The sequence below is a fragment of the Melanotaenia boesemani genome, chromosome 12 (genome assembly GCF_017639745.1).
Source record: "Melanotaenia boesemani isolate fMelBoe1 chromosome 12, fMelBoe1.pri, whole genome shotgun sequence".
NCBI classification, from domain to species: Eukaryota; Metazoa; Chordata; class Actinopteri; order Atheriniformes; family Melanotaeniidae; genus Melanotaenia; species Melanotaenia boesemani.
This window is the reverse complement of record NC_055693.1, coordinates 12,252,091-12,269,678: the sequence shown is the minus strand read 5'-3', so window position 1 is coordinate 12,269,678 and position 17,588 is coordinate 12,252,091. Positions and strand designations below refer to the sequence as shown.

The 17,588-nt window shown below is 47.6% G+C and overlaps 1 pseudogene; it reads right to left on the bottom strand.

Moving 5' to 3' along the window:
- LOC121649909 overlaps window positions 1-17,588 on the bottom strand; it is a 29,847-nt pseudogene that overhangs the window by 9,435 nt on the left and 2,824 nt on the right.

Genomic DNA, 17,588 nt, shown 5'->3' with positions numbered 1-17,588 from the left:
TCCGTGTAATGATCCCAGCAATCCCTCATGCTGCCTGCGCATGTTCGTGTGCGCCTGCGTGTGTCACACTTCGCCTCACGGAAAATTAATGAGATGTGAGAGCGGTGCGAGGCAAGAGAAGGGTAGGCTGTGTGTGTGTGTGTGTGTGCGTGTGTGTGTGTTTGAGTGAGCGAGAGGAGGAGGGAAGGGGGGTGCCAACGACAATCTGAGTCACAAAGAGAGGAAGAGAAAGAGCGCTGAGAGGAAAGGGGGGGAGGGAGAGAGTGGAAACCTGAGAGAGAACGAGAGTAGGAGCAAAAAAGATGGAGCGTGTGAAGACAAAATCATGAGTAAGGGTGAGATAGAAGGAAATTATGCAAAAAGAAAAACAAGGAGCTAGAAAGAAGATGAGTAGGAGAGATGCAAGAGAGGAATCTAAAGAATTCTTAAGAGAGCTGAACGGCATCTACCAGTGGCACAGACAGGAACAAAGTCAGGGGAGAAAATGAGCTCAATTTAGGAAACGAGTGAAAATTTGCAGGAGACAAGGTGGAAGACTGTCGAATGTGAAAAAAGGAAGAGATGAGGAAAGAGGATGACTTTCTGCGAAGCATATATTACCTCGTAGCCCCAGCCGCGCGGCTCTCTGCAGCAGAGTCTCCCCAGCGTTCTTGTTCACGATCAAACGGCGAGCCTCCGGTGGGATCGGGGCGCACGGCGGAAGACTCGGCAGGGGGTGTCCTGTGCAGCCCCACCACCTCCGGTGGAGCTCTGCCATTTGCCTGGGGCTGCAGGGCGGCCGGACCAGAGCGCAATGGGGGAGCAAGGCTTGACTTGAGAGCAGGGATAATGATTAGGAGACGCGGCTCTCTTCTCGGAGCGCTGCGCTGCTCAGTCAGCTGAGGGGAGAGTGAGAGACGGGGAGAAGAGAGTAAGAGCCGCTGCCACATAGCAGACAGACACAACAGCACATGAATGTGGCAGATTTGATCACGCAGAGAGGCACGCATGGCACATACACACACAGACACACACACAGACAAGTCATGTGAACCTGGTTTATGCATAACATTTACGTGGGAGGAAAAGTCCCATCTTTTCTAATTTAACTCAGAAAAAAACAAGTTTTGTCTAATTTCACTCATCACCTTTCATGACTTCTAAACTGCCTCTTTAGCATACTACACATACATAGATGGATTGTTCTATTAACAACACCTGATTCTGCTTGGAGGACACATTATAAATCAATGGGAAATACTCGGCTTTCACACCCAGTGTTTACGCCCCAGACACTGCAGGCTGGCACATCACTTTACTTTAACCGCTAAACCAACAGAGCCCTCAGAGCACAACGCACCAAAGAGGGAGTTGCCTGTCTGTGTGTGAGAGTGTGTGTGTGTTTGTGTGTGCCCCTCTCCGTGGAATTCCATGTCGGAGCAGCTGTCAGGCTGAGGAGGAACATGGGAGGAGAGCAGCACAGGCGGAAAACAAATAGCTTTATTTTTTTTCCTCCCTCAGTTTTTCCCCAGTGCTCTTTTTTTCCTCCCTTTCCCCTCTTTTGAACTTTGTGCGCTCTCCACCATGGCTTGCCACATTCCTCACACTCACTCAGGACTGAGTGTGATGCCATAATTTGCTCTGAGGTTTTGTTGTTAGGAATGCGGCCAATGCTTAGGACACTCACTCGCACGCAAATAGCACAGATGACACACGTTTGACAATTAAGGCTGGAGACAAACACACATGCACACTTGGGCCCTCCGCAGGGAGTCGCTAAGGGCACGGGGAGGTCAAAGCTCCAGCAAGCCCTCTAAACATTGTAAACATACCTTCCTTCCTCTATCCCTCCCTCCCTTTCCCAGCTGCATAATCAGAGGCGCCGACAAGCATACTGAAACAGACTCCGTTGGTGCTGCAAACATCCAGATGCCTGTATGGAGGCCAGGACACCCTATCAGCACTCACCTTGTCATCCTCAGCTGCTCCGAGATCAGCCACAGAGCGCTGGCCCAGGCTATTAGGTGCGGCCTCTTTCCTCTTCTCTCGCTCTCGCTCCCTCTGGCTGGTGTGTTTGGTCTTGCACGGCCGTTTGCCCTTGGGTTGTCCGTGTCACCATGGCGACGGGGCTTGAGGGGAGGGTTGCCACCCATGCACGGTTCTGGGGCCGGGGAAGGGGGGGCCCCTCCTGGGCTCTTTGAGGCCACTGGTCACCTGAGAAGGGGTTCGGCGGGTGTGATCTGTCCTTCAGCTGGCTGGGGGGAAGGGCAGAGGCAGCCACTCCTGGAGCAAGAGGAGAGGAAAAGAGGGAAGAAGAGGATGGAGAGCTCAGTGGAAGAGGAGGACAGGAAGGTATTGCAAGGCCATCTCTGGCCCTGTGTTGGTTTATTAATGAGCACACAGAGCTGTCTGGGAGCACAGCATGCCTACTTACCCAGGAAGAAAAAAACAGAAAGCCAAATCAAAAACACCTTAGCACGCACAACACAGGCTCACATAAACACCCCTATAGTGTGTTGTGTATTATTCACTGCTGCATGAAGGACAACTACAAGTATCACCTTTTAAAAGAATGTGACAATTTGTTGGTCTCATCCTTTTAGAATTCATATATTTACGCAAAAATAAAAAATACGCGCCCTTAAAACCCAACATCCAAGATGTGGTTTTATAGCTTATTAGAAAGACATTTACTCTGAATGATTGTTTGCAAACCGTTTTGTATCTTAGGTCTGAAATTAAGCTGCAGACCAGCTTAAATATTCATTTATCCATTCTTGGACTAAGAAAGCGAGCAAGTGATATTATGGCATCTCGCCTATGCTTAACCTGTCGCAGCAACACAAAAATGACAATTTCTTATCACATTTCTGGTACTTAAGAGTTAAATAAGAGAAACACTTTCTACATAATTCCTGCAGAAGGAAAGAAAATCACAAAAACTGAAATTTTTATCTGTGTTCGTACCATTAGTAGTATTCTAGGAATAAATAAATAAAATACAACCCTGACAGACACAGCAGAATAACCACAGTCATTGTTAAACAGCAAGTTGCCAGGTGATTGCTATCTATAAAGGTGAAAGGAAAAAAAAAAAGAAAGAAGATTCAGTGGTCTAATCAAGGCCTGCTGTGTCTATAGTGAATATAAACCAGAAATGTCCTGTTTGGTTCATTTCCTTTAATCTCTCCCCTCCTCTTTTATTCTCTGTGCCCACCCTCAGTTATGGAGTCCTAGTTTTAATAGGACCCCTTTTCCCTGAAGCAAACCCCCCCATCCACTCTTCTCAATAACTGGTCATAAGAGGGAAAAAAAAGAAGAGAAATCATTGATCACACATTAGTCCACACCACACCTGCCCCATGCGTATCTCACATGGCCACTTCCCTTATTTGATCTTTCACAGAGCCTGCCGCAAAGCACTTTAATAAAAAAAAAGAAAAAAAAAGAAAAAAAGAAGAAGCGTGTGGCCCCTGTGTCCCTTTTCTGACTCTCCATCTTTTCATTTGGCAGGAGGAAGAGCCCCTACCCTGCTTCACTCTGCCCCCTCCTTCTCACACTGCTCTCGGGAAATCCCCTAAAGACTGTCTGCTCAACAAAAGTAAAGTGAAACGTGAGCCAAAGATAGATTTCCGTTACCCTAGCTGAACTTGGAGAAGAAACAGTGGTTTGTATGACTGGCGGTTCATTCTTACCATTAAGCAGCTTCTCGCAGCCCCATTTCCTATTGATGTCGTTTTTCTGCGCTATGGCTCTGTCCTCGGGCTCACCTGCCCTGATCTTGCGTTCCCGTTGGCTCTGGACCATGTTTACCAATCGGGGCTGGGTCCACGGCCTTTCCTGCTTAATTTGGGACCCGTCCGGTGAAAGAGCACCTGCAGCAGGCTTGCTGAGCCGCAGTCCTTTCAGCTCAATACAGACTTTGAGCTTCCGCACATCATCATCATCATCTTCATCATGACTGACCAGCTCACGCTCATCTGCAGACAACAAAACCATAAAACTTACATTATTTGTTCTCATACACTGCAGTGCTTGGATGCTTTATGCATTAAAAAGATTTCTTACTCCACATTTGCAAGAGGTAAATAAAAAAACATTAAATATCAAATATAATCTGTTTTTAGGCAATCATTATTCCAACATAAAAATCACATGTACAGAGAGGCATGAAAGCCACAAAGCACTAGGAACAAAGACATGACACCCTTCTTATGGCTAGTAAAACCCAATCTAAGCCCTCCATTAACATACACTTAGGCAAGAGCAGATTGAGGAGTGAAAGAGGAGAGAAGTTAAGAATCAAGTAGAAAAAAGCAAAAAGAAAAAACTAGAGATGCAAAGGGAGGATTCTCCCTTCAGAAATTCACTAGGGGATGGGTATTTGACTCGTCTGCCAGTGCCAAAGAGAGCAAGCAGGATACCGCGTGCCAAAACGAAAAAAAAAAAGAAAGAAGGTAAACCCAAACAGGACGAGGAAAAAAGAAAAGAGATGAAAGGAGGAAAAAGAGCAGCTTTGAAGAGGGTGGGTAAGCACAGCGGAGGAACGGCAGGAGAAAGAATGGCTGTCCCTCTTCCTCGCTTCTCTCTCTCCCTCTCCCGCTCAAAGGCAGGATTAAACACACTCCTCAGAGCTGGCTGCCACACAGAGTGGAGCGCGGACAGAGAGGAAAGGGGAGGAAGGTCAGGGTTGTGATGGAGGCACGTTTAAGGTGGGACTGATGGGAACTAGGGAACCACAAAAGAAAAGGAAGTTTTTTTTTGTTGTTTTTTTTGTTTTTTTTAAAAGAATAAGGGATGAGACAGTGGCTCAGCATCACAGACTTGAAATGCAGCGCAATGAGAGTTGGCATGGGAAGCAGAGGAAAACAGGGTGCAGATGATTTAAAGTGTGACTGATGAGACGTTCGTGAAATTCCTCACCAGTAGAAAGCTTTGCTCTTTTCTCTGGGTGGGACAACCCCTCTCTCCTTCTTGCGTCTCTTCCTCAGCCTTGAGAACAACTGGGCGTTTCCTGGCGGGTCCAAAGCCGGGGCTTGGGCTTCTCTTTGAAGAACCCTTTTGATGGTGTCAGAGTGGGTGGCGCACAAAGACTTCCTCAGAGTCTCTTTTCTTGGCTCCATCCTTCAGCCCTCCTTGGCAGGCCCCATCCTGAGTCCCATGATCTGAGGACAAAGGCTCCCTCTGGCCCCCACACCTCTGGAGAACTGGTACTCGGTTGTTTGAGTACGCTGGTCGGACACCTGAGCAAAGCAGAGAAGCATTGGTAGAGCAGGTGGGGAATGAGTAAAGTGAGATAAAAGGTGACAGAGATAAGCAGAAAATGCAGACAGACCACAATCCAGACAGACGAGCAAGAAGAGGTGGAGAATTTGACAGAGGGATGAATTCCAGTTAAACACCACGCCAGCTTTATTCTGCTTTTAAGACAGGCAGTAAAACTTTGATGGGGTAAAGACTTTTTAATCTGATGTGAGCTGAGCCAGCGACCTGATGGTTACACTGCAGCCGCCTGCCTGCACTTCCAGCAATGACAGGCAAGAAACATCCTGTGCACACGTTGCGCACCGCAACTCCCATCCCTGCTCTCCCTTCTTTCTCTGTCCTCCCCCACGGCATGACCGCACCACGCCCTTCTCACACAGAGCGTGACTCTCTTAACCCCACCACCACCACCACTCTCTCTCTCCTGTCTCTCTCCATGCCATAATTAGGCTCACACGTCAGTCGCGGCCTCGCTCCAACACACAGCTGGGCTCCGAGCCAATGTAACTACCCCCCCCTCTTTCCATTGCGCTCTCCCATCCGCTTTCACCCACCAACTCTCCCCCTGCTTTCACTCACGCAATCTCTGCTCCTCCTCCTCTTCTTGCCCTCCCTCTCCTTCGTCTCTCCGCACAGATAAGCACAAAAGAGTTCTTGAAAATAAAACTCCCCCTCGTTTGTCTCCCTTGTGCGCTCATTGGCCTGCCCGGCTTGTGTAAGAGTGTGTGTGCAAATGTGTGTTTTTGTGCAGAAGAGTGTCTTTTTTTTAGAGTGACCCCAGCCTTGCCTCAGCATTTGCTGCAAGTGCATGTCAGCGACTGTGGCACGCGCAACTATTGTTGTGTGTGTCTCTTCTAGATATTAGTGCGTCTGTGTGTGTGGTTGCTGTTACTCACCCATCCCTCTCTGCCTGCCTGGTGGTGTGTTGGCAGTGCTCCAGCATTTGCTCTCTGCGCTGGCCGTCTGCCAAGGCTCCCGTCCTGCTGCCGCTGCCGAGGCAGACACACACACACCACCAGCCGCCCGCCCTCCTTCTCCTTCAGCTCCAGCTCCGAGAACCGCATCATTGCCCGCTGCGTGTACACACAACAGACACACAAAGATGCAGAGAGGACCCCATGAAAACACTCATTATCTGCCCACGCCGTGCAAACACACACACACACACACCTCTCCTAAGCCTTCAATCTGGCCTCAACAGCTACAGAAGCAAAACTGCATCAGAAATCACACTGTCATAAAATAGTAGAAAATGCCAAGAAGATCAACACACACTCACACCATACACACACACAGACAAAAAAAGGAGACAGATAAATCACAAGCATGGCATCAAGACACAGGTTAATACTGCTGCAGCCACTGTGAGTCCATGCGCTCTTGGGCTTAATTCTGGCATCTCCCTTCTGAAACATAAACATGGCTAGGACATATACATCTAAGCCCTGAGGCAGAGAGAGGGAAGTAAAGAGAGGAAAGAAGAGGGAGCAGGGAAAGAGGAAGGAGTGTGTAGCGATACAGAGTAAAAAAGTAGACAGAGCCTGTCAGAGGCAGATGTGATCAGAAATGTAAAGAACTGACCTCCCAGTTAGCTGCAGGTTGGCTTATATTTACTCCCCTCTCGTGAAATGACTTCCATCTAAGCAATTAGAATGGTGGCTCAATATATCTGTCCAGCATTTCATTGTCTTTTTTTTTTTTTTTAAATGAATGAATGTTTTCTCCATGTTTCTTTACACACAAATGGCAGCCACAATCCCACAAAATGACACAATCAAAGTGACTCAACAGGTCAATTAACACCGCATCAAAGCCATCAAGTCATTTCTGAATTGTATGGGTGCTCAATTTAAAAAAGTTGTTTACAATCATTTTAATTATTCCAGACACCAATTCAGTTTTAATCATCCAAACAGTATTGTCAATTTTACATGTCAAGAATCAACATTTGATAGCTTTGTTGCGGCTGTGCATTGACGAGCATGACACAGACAAATCCACATTTTCTAGAGTGCATTCACAACATAGACAGACATCTGCAACCTATTAAGATATCTGCCTGAGAGCCAGTAGTTTATATGTCAGAGCTTCTTTGTATTCTTGAGCACTGGAACTAAAGAACTTCAGAGATAACAGTTCAAAATGAGTAATTCAATCTGTGTGCACGAATGACACTGGATGAGAGCCAAGTGCATGGGGGATATTGCTGTAATTGTGTTGTTTAATAGTAGGTCATGTGATGCATGTTAGGAAACGGGGCCTTTTAGCCAATAGGATGGAGAAAATTATAACCTTGGACGGCAACCAAGCAGGGCAGCACAGACCGTCAGTGGGAGGTTGGTTGGGGGCATGCAGAAAGCCTTTAAAGGAACCCCAAAAGGGCAGCTGTTGTCATTAAGCACAGTACAAGCCCTCCACTGCCCCTAACCTTGGGGTTAAGCATAGCCAAAGGCAGCGTGAACTCTGAGAGTGCCACAGTCATGCTCTGGAGCCACTGTAAGTGTCTGTATAGCATAGTCAGCACTACACATGCTTTAGGCCCCATGGCAGTCACACAAGGACAAGCACGTACGGACACACAAACACGCACGCACAAGAAATACCTTTACAACGGCCGCTCACCAAGTCAACACAGAGATGGCAGTCATGTTTAACTTTTGAACCCGCCCACACCTGAAGGAGTGCCTGAACTCAAGGCAATGATAAACTCGGGGCAAAATCAAACCTACGGCCAGACAGTAGCATGACTGCACTTATATTATTCTCTACTGTGCTGTAAATGCAAAGTTATGCCAATATCATGCAGATTGGTCACAGCAGCGTGAATATTTGCAGCAAGCAATAAAAAATGTGGCCCATGGGGGGGGGGGGGGGGGGGGGGGGGGGGTTTATTCCTGTGAGGCTCTATATGTTACAATTTAAAGTCTGAAATGTCTGCACATGAAAACCTTTGGTCATAATGACCTCTCTAGAGCTCACCATCAAAGTGATTTACTGTATAAATGTTGTTGGACTTACCTGCAGCGCTCTCTGTTCGCGGCTCAGTTTGCTGGAGTCGGCGTACAGCTCTGTGGTGACACATTTAAAGCGGTCGCCAACGTAGCCTGAGGAGTTAGCTATCCTTTTGGCCAGGCTGGATCTACGAGAGTTTTTAGATGAAGTGTGACTACCCTCTTCCTCTTCCTCATCACCTTCTCCTTGGAATTCCCCAAGATCAACAATACTGTCCTCCTTTTCTGCCTCCCTCTTGCACACGTTGTCTCGGTCTAACTCCTTCGCCAACTCTGTGCAGTTCTGAATAAGATGAGGAGCCCGGATGTTTTTGTCTCCTTTGTCTTTACCAGAGCTGCGCTCCCCTGAGGTACGAGCACAGCGCAAGGTGCTTTGGTCTTGGTCTCCAGGGTCCTGGCTGGGGCTCTGCTCCTCCGAGCTCTCCTCTCCTTCGGACACCTGCCCTGGAGAAGTTGGGATGTATTAGATTGTGAACTCCAGGACAGCCTGATCCTGGATGAATCTTTGTTTTCCCAAAGGTGAGCTTCTGGCTGTCCGTCAGTGTGGTCGACTTTAGGTTGGAGCTTTCTCCAGTGAGGGTTGGATAAGGATGGTGTTGGTGTTTTTGGCTCAAAGTCAGTTTTTGTCAAATTTTGGTTACTATGACATTCATTTGGTTAACCTTGGTGCCATCTCCAGTAAGGGACTGTTTATGGACTGTTGGAGCAGACTCCATATCTGTGTCTGAGTTTACAAGGTTCAATGCAGACGATCTTTCTCGGGATACTGCAGATGAAGAGAATTTTTGCTTTGGACTGCCACTCTGCCTTGAACCCCTGCTTCCCTATCAGGCCTCATTTGGTTGCCTTCACTTGTCTCTTTCCCAGTGTTGTGGTCTCTGTGGCTCCCACATTCTTCCACAGCTCCCCCGAGGTTCTCTGTCCCCCGGTGCTTAATTGTCGCATCAGCTCTCTCTGGCAGCTTGTTGTCAGAGTGTGTCTGCATCAAGGGATGGACATCTCCTGCGAGTTATAACTGAGTTACTCCCGGCCGGACCAGCTGGGAGATTGTGGTAGGTTAAAGGGTGTTTTGCTGCCAGTGGGTTGGGTAAAGGCTGTGTTGCCCAGCAGTACTGGATGAGGGTTAGACTGGGCCCTTTCCTGAAATAGGCACAGAGTGCAGTGACATTCCATCAGGGATGGGGTAGTGCAGATACCTATTGGCATAAGCCAAGCTGTGGTTCAGATAAGCTTCACCTTTGAGGAAGGTAAAGGTGGCCCGAAGGGTGACCGTTCTCTAAACATGGTCTCTTGTATGACGGTACATCTTGAGTTGTTTCACTTCTCTTCATAACATGGAGGACTTCTCTGTTCCCTCTCTTTGATGCTCTGACTGACTGGGGCTATGTTTGACCCACTCACGTTGGGTTTAGGAGAAATAGCTATAGAGTTGGCCAGAGAGGAGCCAGAGTGTTGAGAGGAGGGAACATTTGCATTAGGCTCCCCCTATCCTTGGACAGGATGAGCTCCGTTGCTGAGGGTGAACTCTATCTAGGCCCTTGTTTTTAATTACAGAGGGCGGGGGGAAACTTTGGGTTGTGAATAGGCCATGGTCTGTGTTAGGCCTCGGAGAGGGTGGCATGCCTGATGTGTGCTGGTGTGTGGGAGGGAGATTGGGCTTGGTACGACCCAAGAGGAGTTGTAAAGTGCTGATCATCTCTGGTCCTCTCAGAGACCTTTGAAGAAGTGCTGCTGACCACAGAATGAGGATGGGAAGAAGGAGACAGGGTACATATTTTCCTTAGTAGCTCCCGCTCGGTGGAAGTCCATAACGTGCGCCTGCTGCTATAGTGTCCATTTTTAACAGGGAATCCATTTTGCAGGCAGCCCAAACTCCAGTATTCTTCCAGACAAGGTCCAGGGGCTTCTCTTGCTGAGTCTTGGTAGCCTGGGGTTGATGAGCAGGCCTCTCAAATTGACTTGGGAAGGAGACCTGCTGCGTCCTTTCTCAACCCCTACACTCTGTGCTCAGGGGCCCCATCTCTCGGCCTGGGTTTGTGGGGGCTGGTCGTGCAGGAGAGGGTTGCTCAGATGCCATGCTGCTAACAGAGAAAGGATGAGGAATGGACTGCGTAGAGGAGGATGACACGGATATTGAAGGCGAGGAGGAGGGTGGTGGCTGTCCTATCCTGGCAACTGGCCTTTGCATATCCAGCGCTTTGTCAATAAGAGCAGGTGGGGGGGGAGGTTTGAGGGAGGCGAGAAGACATATGAGAGGAATCAGCGGGCAGACTGTTATATTCCCAATACTGGTGCCACTGGTGCTGGAATTACTGGTGTTATTGTTGTTGCTGGAGCCCTTCCCTAGAAGGAGGTCTGCTTGGTCTGCTGCTCCTGCTTGGAGACCGGTTCTCTGTCTATAGCGGCCTGATGGTGCTGAGGATGAGGAGAAGGTTGGTGAAGCTGCTGTGTAAATGGAGATGCAACCACCAAGGCCTTTGTCTTGGCAGTGTACCAGTGATGTGGGGGCCACTGTGACTGTAGGAATCCTCATAGGAGGCGCCCACCAGGGAGAAGAAATGGGAGAGGGAGGATAGGGAGGCATATAATACAGCCTCTCAGCAGCAGAGGCAGCTGCAGCAGAGGTAACATTAGCCCCTGGGTTGCACACAGAGGTGGGTAAGGCAGGTGTTTGGGGAAGATATGGGTTGGCTGGCTGAGCAAGGAGGCTTTGTACATGTTTAGAGCTGCATACTTGGATGTGTCCATAAAAGGATACATGCTCGCTTCGGGGTAAGGGCTGAGCCATGGCATACGGAGGTAGCTACCACCAGCACCTGCCAAGCCAAGTTCTGAGGCTTTTTCTCCAGGCCCCACTCTGCGCTCCAAGCTTAGACCCTCAGCTCCAGCTCCAGGAACCAGTAGAGGCTTGTGAAGGCTTGGATGGGTCCCTTTGTAGAGGCCCAAGTATCCATTGGCAGGTTTACGGCTGTCCAAAGGGCCATCAGGCTTATAAATTAGTTCTGGGAGTCCATCCCTGTTATAACTCAGTGGGAGGGCGGGTGTTTCTCGGCTCTTCTCTGCTGACAGTGCTCTGATGCCTGGGTACATAACTCCACTGTGGAGACGTAGACCGTCGTGTAACAGAGTGCTTCGGTCTAGCCCCATTGCTGCTAGGGGCGTCAACCTTGCATCCACCTGCAGCAACAAAGAAAAAAAGAATGTGTTTATTAGAACAGAGGAAAATATTTAATGAGCTATTTGACATTGCATGCAACACCTCAGATTTTTACCCCACACAACACTGACTTCTGACAAATAAGTATCATCAGTACTTAAATGAACACAGGGACTTGCCATGTTTTGTGTGATGTGGTTTCCTTGTCTCAGTTCCAGGTTGGTTTATGCCTCAGTATCGACATCACGAACAGATGTTGCCCTGTGGAGATGAGCAAACAGTTAGCAGTCAGTGTCTTGGCTCTGTCACAGACACCACAGCTATGTTTCCATGCCACTAAAATTTGACAGGACAAAAATAACCCATTTAAAAAATCTCAAAAAGACACTACAAGTAATGATAAATAGCTACGTATATCTGAATAATCATTTATGCATCATTGCTGGTCCAGATTATAATACATTATTGATACAGATATGTGCAAGTAAAATAAGACAGTAGGGTGAAAATACAAAGAAGCACAATGGCATCATCCAATGAAGCACTGTGTGGGTTCCTCTCTCATCCATCAACACCCCCCCCCCCCCCATCCTCCTCTCTTTCACCCCTCCCTTTATCCCCTCAATCTGCCCACCCCGTGGGCTAGACGAGCACGGCGGGGCCACTTCTATTCAGTCACGTTCCTCACACACTGGTTTTTCTGTGCCCTCTCTGACCTGCTCTCTCGGCTGCCTCAGCCAGCAGAGCGAGGGAAGATTATGCATCACAGACCACTTCGGTGGGAGACCATTTACCACCCGCCAACACAGAGCCACAGATCAACAATACATTCACACCAGAGCACACACTCAAAAAGTAGAGCATGTAGGAAAAAGGAAACAACTATGGAAAATGAATGCGTTTGACAAGATGTAAGTCATAAAAAGTAAAAAATAACTAATGAAAACTGTGTTTCTTTTAAGCTGTTGAAAACTGTGCTGAACATGACAATAGGGAGGAAATATTCTTTAATCTCTAAACATTGAGGCTCCAATAGGCCAATGACAAATTATTCACTGCTGCAACAGTTAAACCTGTTTATATCAATTTGCCTAAACAGCTGTGTACATTAGTGGGTGTTGGGCAAAAAAAAGAAGAAAAAACTGCCTAACCGAACAGATTTGGTAATGATAAATCTGTTGTGTGGTAAAAACAACTTTAAGGAGCTATAGTGAATCTAACTTTATCAAAGTAATCTGCCTGATTTGAAGAGGTTTAATCAAAACAACGTGGACATTTGGAATTATTTTACTGGAAAAATTAAAATTGTAAAGATAACTTGATTACTTTTTAGTGTGGACTTTTTTTCTTCTCTTCAAAAACAGCCCTGTCAGAAGAGCCAGCAGAAAAAAATGAAGTGGGAGGCAGAGGAAGAAGCAGCTTTAAATAGAAAAAGTGAGGCTTTGGCGGTGCTCAGCAGCGCTGAGAGCAGCAGAGAAACTCGGCTCCTCGATCACTGCGGAGAAACGCCTCGCTGCCGCGCCGCTGGCACGCCACTTTTATTGCCGTGACCTGGGGCACATTAATCAGCCTGCCGAGAGCCCCCCCTCTACACGACTTCTCCCAGTCTCAGCAAATTCGTACCATCTCCCCCCTCCTCCTCATGGTCACAGCTCAGCCGCGGCTGGCGGTCCTGAATTCACCAACATCCGCGTGACGGAACCGAAACAGTGTGCGCGTAATAGCGCAACGAACGTGTGTGTGGGCCACGTGTGCGTTTCACCTACTAAAGAGCAGACACTATTGAGAAACCACATCTCTCCCATTTCCTGTGTACTGAGTGGAGCTTCACAGCGTTTACTGACACGTGAAGAATCAGTACGCCTTATGGACATCTCTCAACCCACAATTAAGCAGACTAATAATACACCTGCGGCACAAATATAGCCTACATCTACGTTAATTCCCCAGAAATGGGGGAAAAAAACTGCAGGGGAACCACAGAGAAGAACGTATTTGCTCAACAACAACTAAAAGACTTTTGGTGTCTTTTGACGGTGTTTTAACCAACACATCGTCTTAGTCTTGATTATTTCATTATTAAAATAATTATATTCTGCAACAATGAGGGGTTGGAGGCTATAAGCAACTGGTAGCGCAGCTTGAATACAGAAAATAAATCACATTTCTTGTACTTCTACAGGCCCTGAAGTACTCAAATCCTTAAAAACCACCAACACTCAGGAAAGTCTCATTTGTGTCACCAAAACTAAAATATTACCTTATTATTGTAAAATTACTCAAATGGATCACCTTGATATACGCTTGAATAAACTCAATTTGAAGTTTTACGTATCATAGAGGCGATACTGCTCATCTAAGGTTCACATCAATAATCTATGGAAGAGATGAAAAGCAGGCCTGCAGGGTGTCAAATATCCAAGTCTTGTACGAGAAGTCAGCAAGTCTGGTAAGGATTTTCGAGGAGGGGGGGACCAAATCTGGACATAATATTACAACATGACGGGAAGGACAGAGAGGAAGAGAGGTAGGAGATAGGAAAGGAGGAAAAGACAGTGTGTTGACGCCCATCCCCGCAGCTAAGAATAGTTTGTGCAACAAACAACTCCCGACGGTCGTCCAATCCATCACTGTGGTCGGCGGAAGCAGTAGCTAGCGGGGGGATGTCAGGGGGAGAGAAGCGGTCGGTGCTGTGTTTAAAAAGCAGACCGCTGAGCGCAGCTCCGTCTCGCATGATTAAACACAAAACCACCTTTTTTTCTTTCTTTTTCTTTTTTCTGCATTGTTTCTCGTTTAAGCTTATAAATGGAGGCCTTAACAAGGACACAGTAACCACAGATAAAAAGGATGGACAAACAAATGGAGAAAACAACCCGTCTTCTCTCCTCTTTCCCTTTGTTTTATGCTCCTGAAGACAGCGACTTGAACTCTCTGTGACCCACGGTGTGGAAACTAAAACAAACACCGGCCAAGCTCATCTTCTCCACGACTGAGGCCTCTCTATTCCCTGTGCAGACTGTTTGACACAGTGGTGGTGTGAGAAGTAGTGTGGTGTCACCAAAATCTTCATCTCTAACAAGTTTGATGGCTAAGAGATGTAAGAAAGGAAAAAAAAACTTATTTTATGATCTGATCTTCGTGTAGTTATTTTTTTAAGTTCACTAGAATAACAACAAAGCGGAGAATGTAGGTCTATGTGTGTGTCGGCTGTAAGCGCCCTCTCACTCTTTGTCCCTGGAGCTTTGCCAGGCCAGCTCTCTGAAGCGCAGAGCTCCGATCAGCTCTAAAAAAAATGCAGTGTGACGCAGGATAATCTCCGCAGCGACGGGGGTGGGGTAAGGATAAACATGGATTAAATGCGAGCTCTCGCACAGACACACACACACCCTCTCACAAACCACACACAAACTTCATGCGTGTGTGCGCCCCCAGAACGACAGGAATTCTGCGCACGCCGCAGGTGAACAAAACAGAAAATCAGTGGGAACAAATCTGAGAGAAACACGCGAAGAGAGTGTGATTTAAAAAAAAAGGAAAGAAAAAGTGCAGCCAGGCTGCAAACTATTCCGCCTCAGGCCAGACTCTCACCAGCATCAACACCCCAGCATCATAATGAGGAAAAAAGCGAGGAAGAGAACGCCAGCGCAATTTTAATTGTTATTGATTATCAGGCTGACGCGTGCCAAATGGTCCAATTGATCATCACAATGAAGACCCTGTGAAGAGTTGGCACGTCGTTTCTCAGTGTAGTTTTAGATAAAAAAAAAAAAAAACGACAAGAGGAGGGAACCGAAAGGGAGGGATGATGGAGACACGGTGTATGCTTGCACGGAGGGCGCACGCTGATGCCGCTGGAGCGCAGAGCTGGAAGGAGATGGCGGCGGCCCTTCAGCTGTCACATTATTAGCGACCGAGTTGTAAACAAGGGGCCCCTTCGTCCTCCCGGGCCGCTACACAGCCGCATGCAAGTCGGTGCACGGTTCAATTCCCCCTCTCGGCAGCACGGTCGTCAACAACGGTGACATTGTGAACACCCCCCACCCCTACTCTACCCCTCCTGTGCTGTCACTGGGGCCCGGGCGGCGGCCGCTGAACTGACTCTATTCATCCCGGGCCAAATGAGGACTAAATGGCCCTTTATGCCACCAAAGGACCCGATTGTAATAGAGATGCGCATGCACGAGTCGGCCCGCGTTTTCCAAAGCTTTTTTTGGGGGGAGATTCTGGCATACTGGGATTGCTCTCATGTATTGGACATTCCTGATAAAAAGGACGCGTGATGCTGAGAGTCTGAACCATCTGATAATGCAGCTGATCGACTTAATTTGTGGACCACTTTTTTCTTAACAGAAAAGTAGCATTAATAAAGAGGGAGGCCAAATCTTTCACACCTAAAAATACTCATCCACACTGACTTTTAGGACCCCCTATTCCATGTAAAAAGCTTTGTATCCAACCTTAACCCCATCTGAACAGTATAACACATTCCAGCTTTGAAGGCTATGGTGTAATAAACTCTTCCTGCCATTTCCCTGCTGCGCTGCCAAGAATCTGTGGGATTTCGTCAGAGATGCCCGAGGCACCGACGTCTAAAAACAAACGAGGAGGGCTTGATCAAGACCGTGCCTGCACAGACGCAGAGGAGGGGAGGTGAGGTGTGTCATCCGCGTTCTGCTGCCAAATCAATCTTCCGATAGGCCACAGCGAGGTCAGCAAAGCTGAGCGCAATCGTGGTGAGATTTAGATTGTATTTATAGATCCCTTTATTCGTTTCAAATCAAGTCACTGCTTCTAGTGGGTATATATGAACCCGGCCAGATGTTGCTTTTGGTGACTAATAACATCAATAACACCACCAATAATAATAAGGAACCTAAAATGTCTTAAAAACTCAGATATAACTGGTTGCGGAAACATCAGCTTTAATAATGCCAGACAGCTGAAGGAGTGGAGAATAATATGAAGTGACTGCGTCCTGCTCGTCCCTACGCGCGGGTGATACAGTACTCTGGGGGCCCGACACGTCTCTGCGGGTAAGTGACCCGTGCGCTTAGGACCTCGTCGAAACAAAAAGCTTTGTAGAGCGCTGAGTGAGAGAAAGAGAGGGAGATGGAAAAGGGGAGGGGGGGAGAAAAAGAGGGGGGCTCTCCCGTTTCATCGCAAACTCCCGGGAGGCCACCACGGAGCACAGCTTCAATCAAACCGTGACGTCTCCTCCGGGACCTGCGCAGCGCCTGGAAAACCGATCTCTCCGCGGCTCTGTGTCGTGCCTCAGCTTTTGTTCACACGCATCTCGCCTCAGCAGCGAGTGCAGCGCCGGCAGCGATGAGACTGTTTTATACCCAGACCAAAGGGGAAAAAAGAGAAGCAGCAAGCGCGACAACAATAAAACAGATCTCGTGCCTCTGTCTGGATCTAAATACAACACCGCTGAATCTTTTCACGAATTATAATTTCCTCCTCTGTTTCCCAAACGCATTTTGGTTTGATAAGCAAAAGTGGCCCCGTGATTGTATTGACACTCTCTCACTCTCTCTGCGTAATATTCCCCGCGTGATCCCTATTGATTCCAGATTAGAAAAAAAAGGACAAACAGGAGGCTAATGGGTTTAAAATGGAGGTGGTGTGGATGCTTCTATTCCCTTAAACTCAGCAGGTCCTCTATCCACCCTATGGAGTCCTCCTTTTGACACAAGCACTGTCACACGTCACTCAGAATGACAACAAACCCCAGCAGGCCCGGAGCTGGTGCTGCCTTCAAGTTTTTATTTGCTTATTTATTTATTTGCCCATCAACATGCAAGCACCCTTTAACAACTGGAAACTGAAGTACAAAACGTGGCTTCTCGGCTGTGTAATGTTAGCAACACCATTCCTGAAATCGCGGCATGTTTTACAGTGAATCTATAAGAGAAAAATGCCTACAAAATGTGATTTGTGAGGCTTTTTTTACTTTTTTTTATTTTAAACTGAACAATATTAGCATCCTAACGCCCATTTTGGAAAACGAATAGATCTGGGCAATAAAACACAGGTGGTAGGAGAAGTGTTAAGTCCTCTCATATTAAAGGGGGGAAAATTAAAAGGCAGAATGGGAAGAAGCCCTCCCCTTCTGTGCGCCAACACCTGGAAAACAGATCTGTCCCACACCAACTTCAGAGCGCACAGGAAGGGGG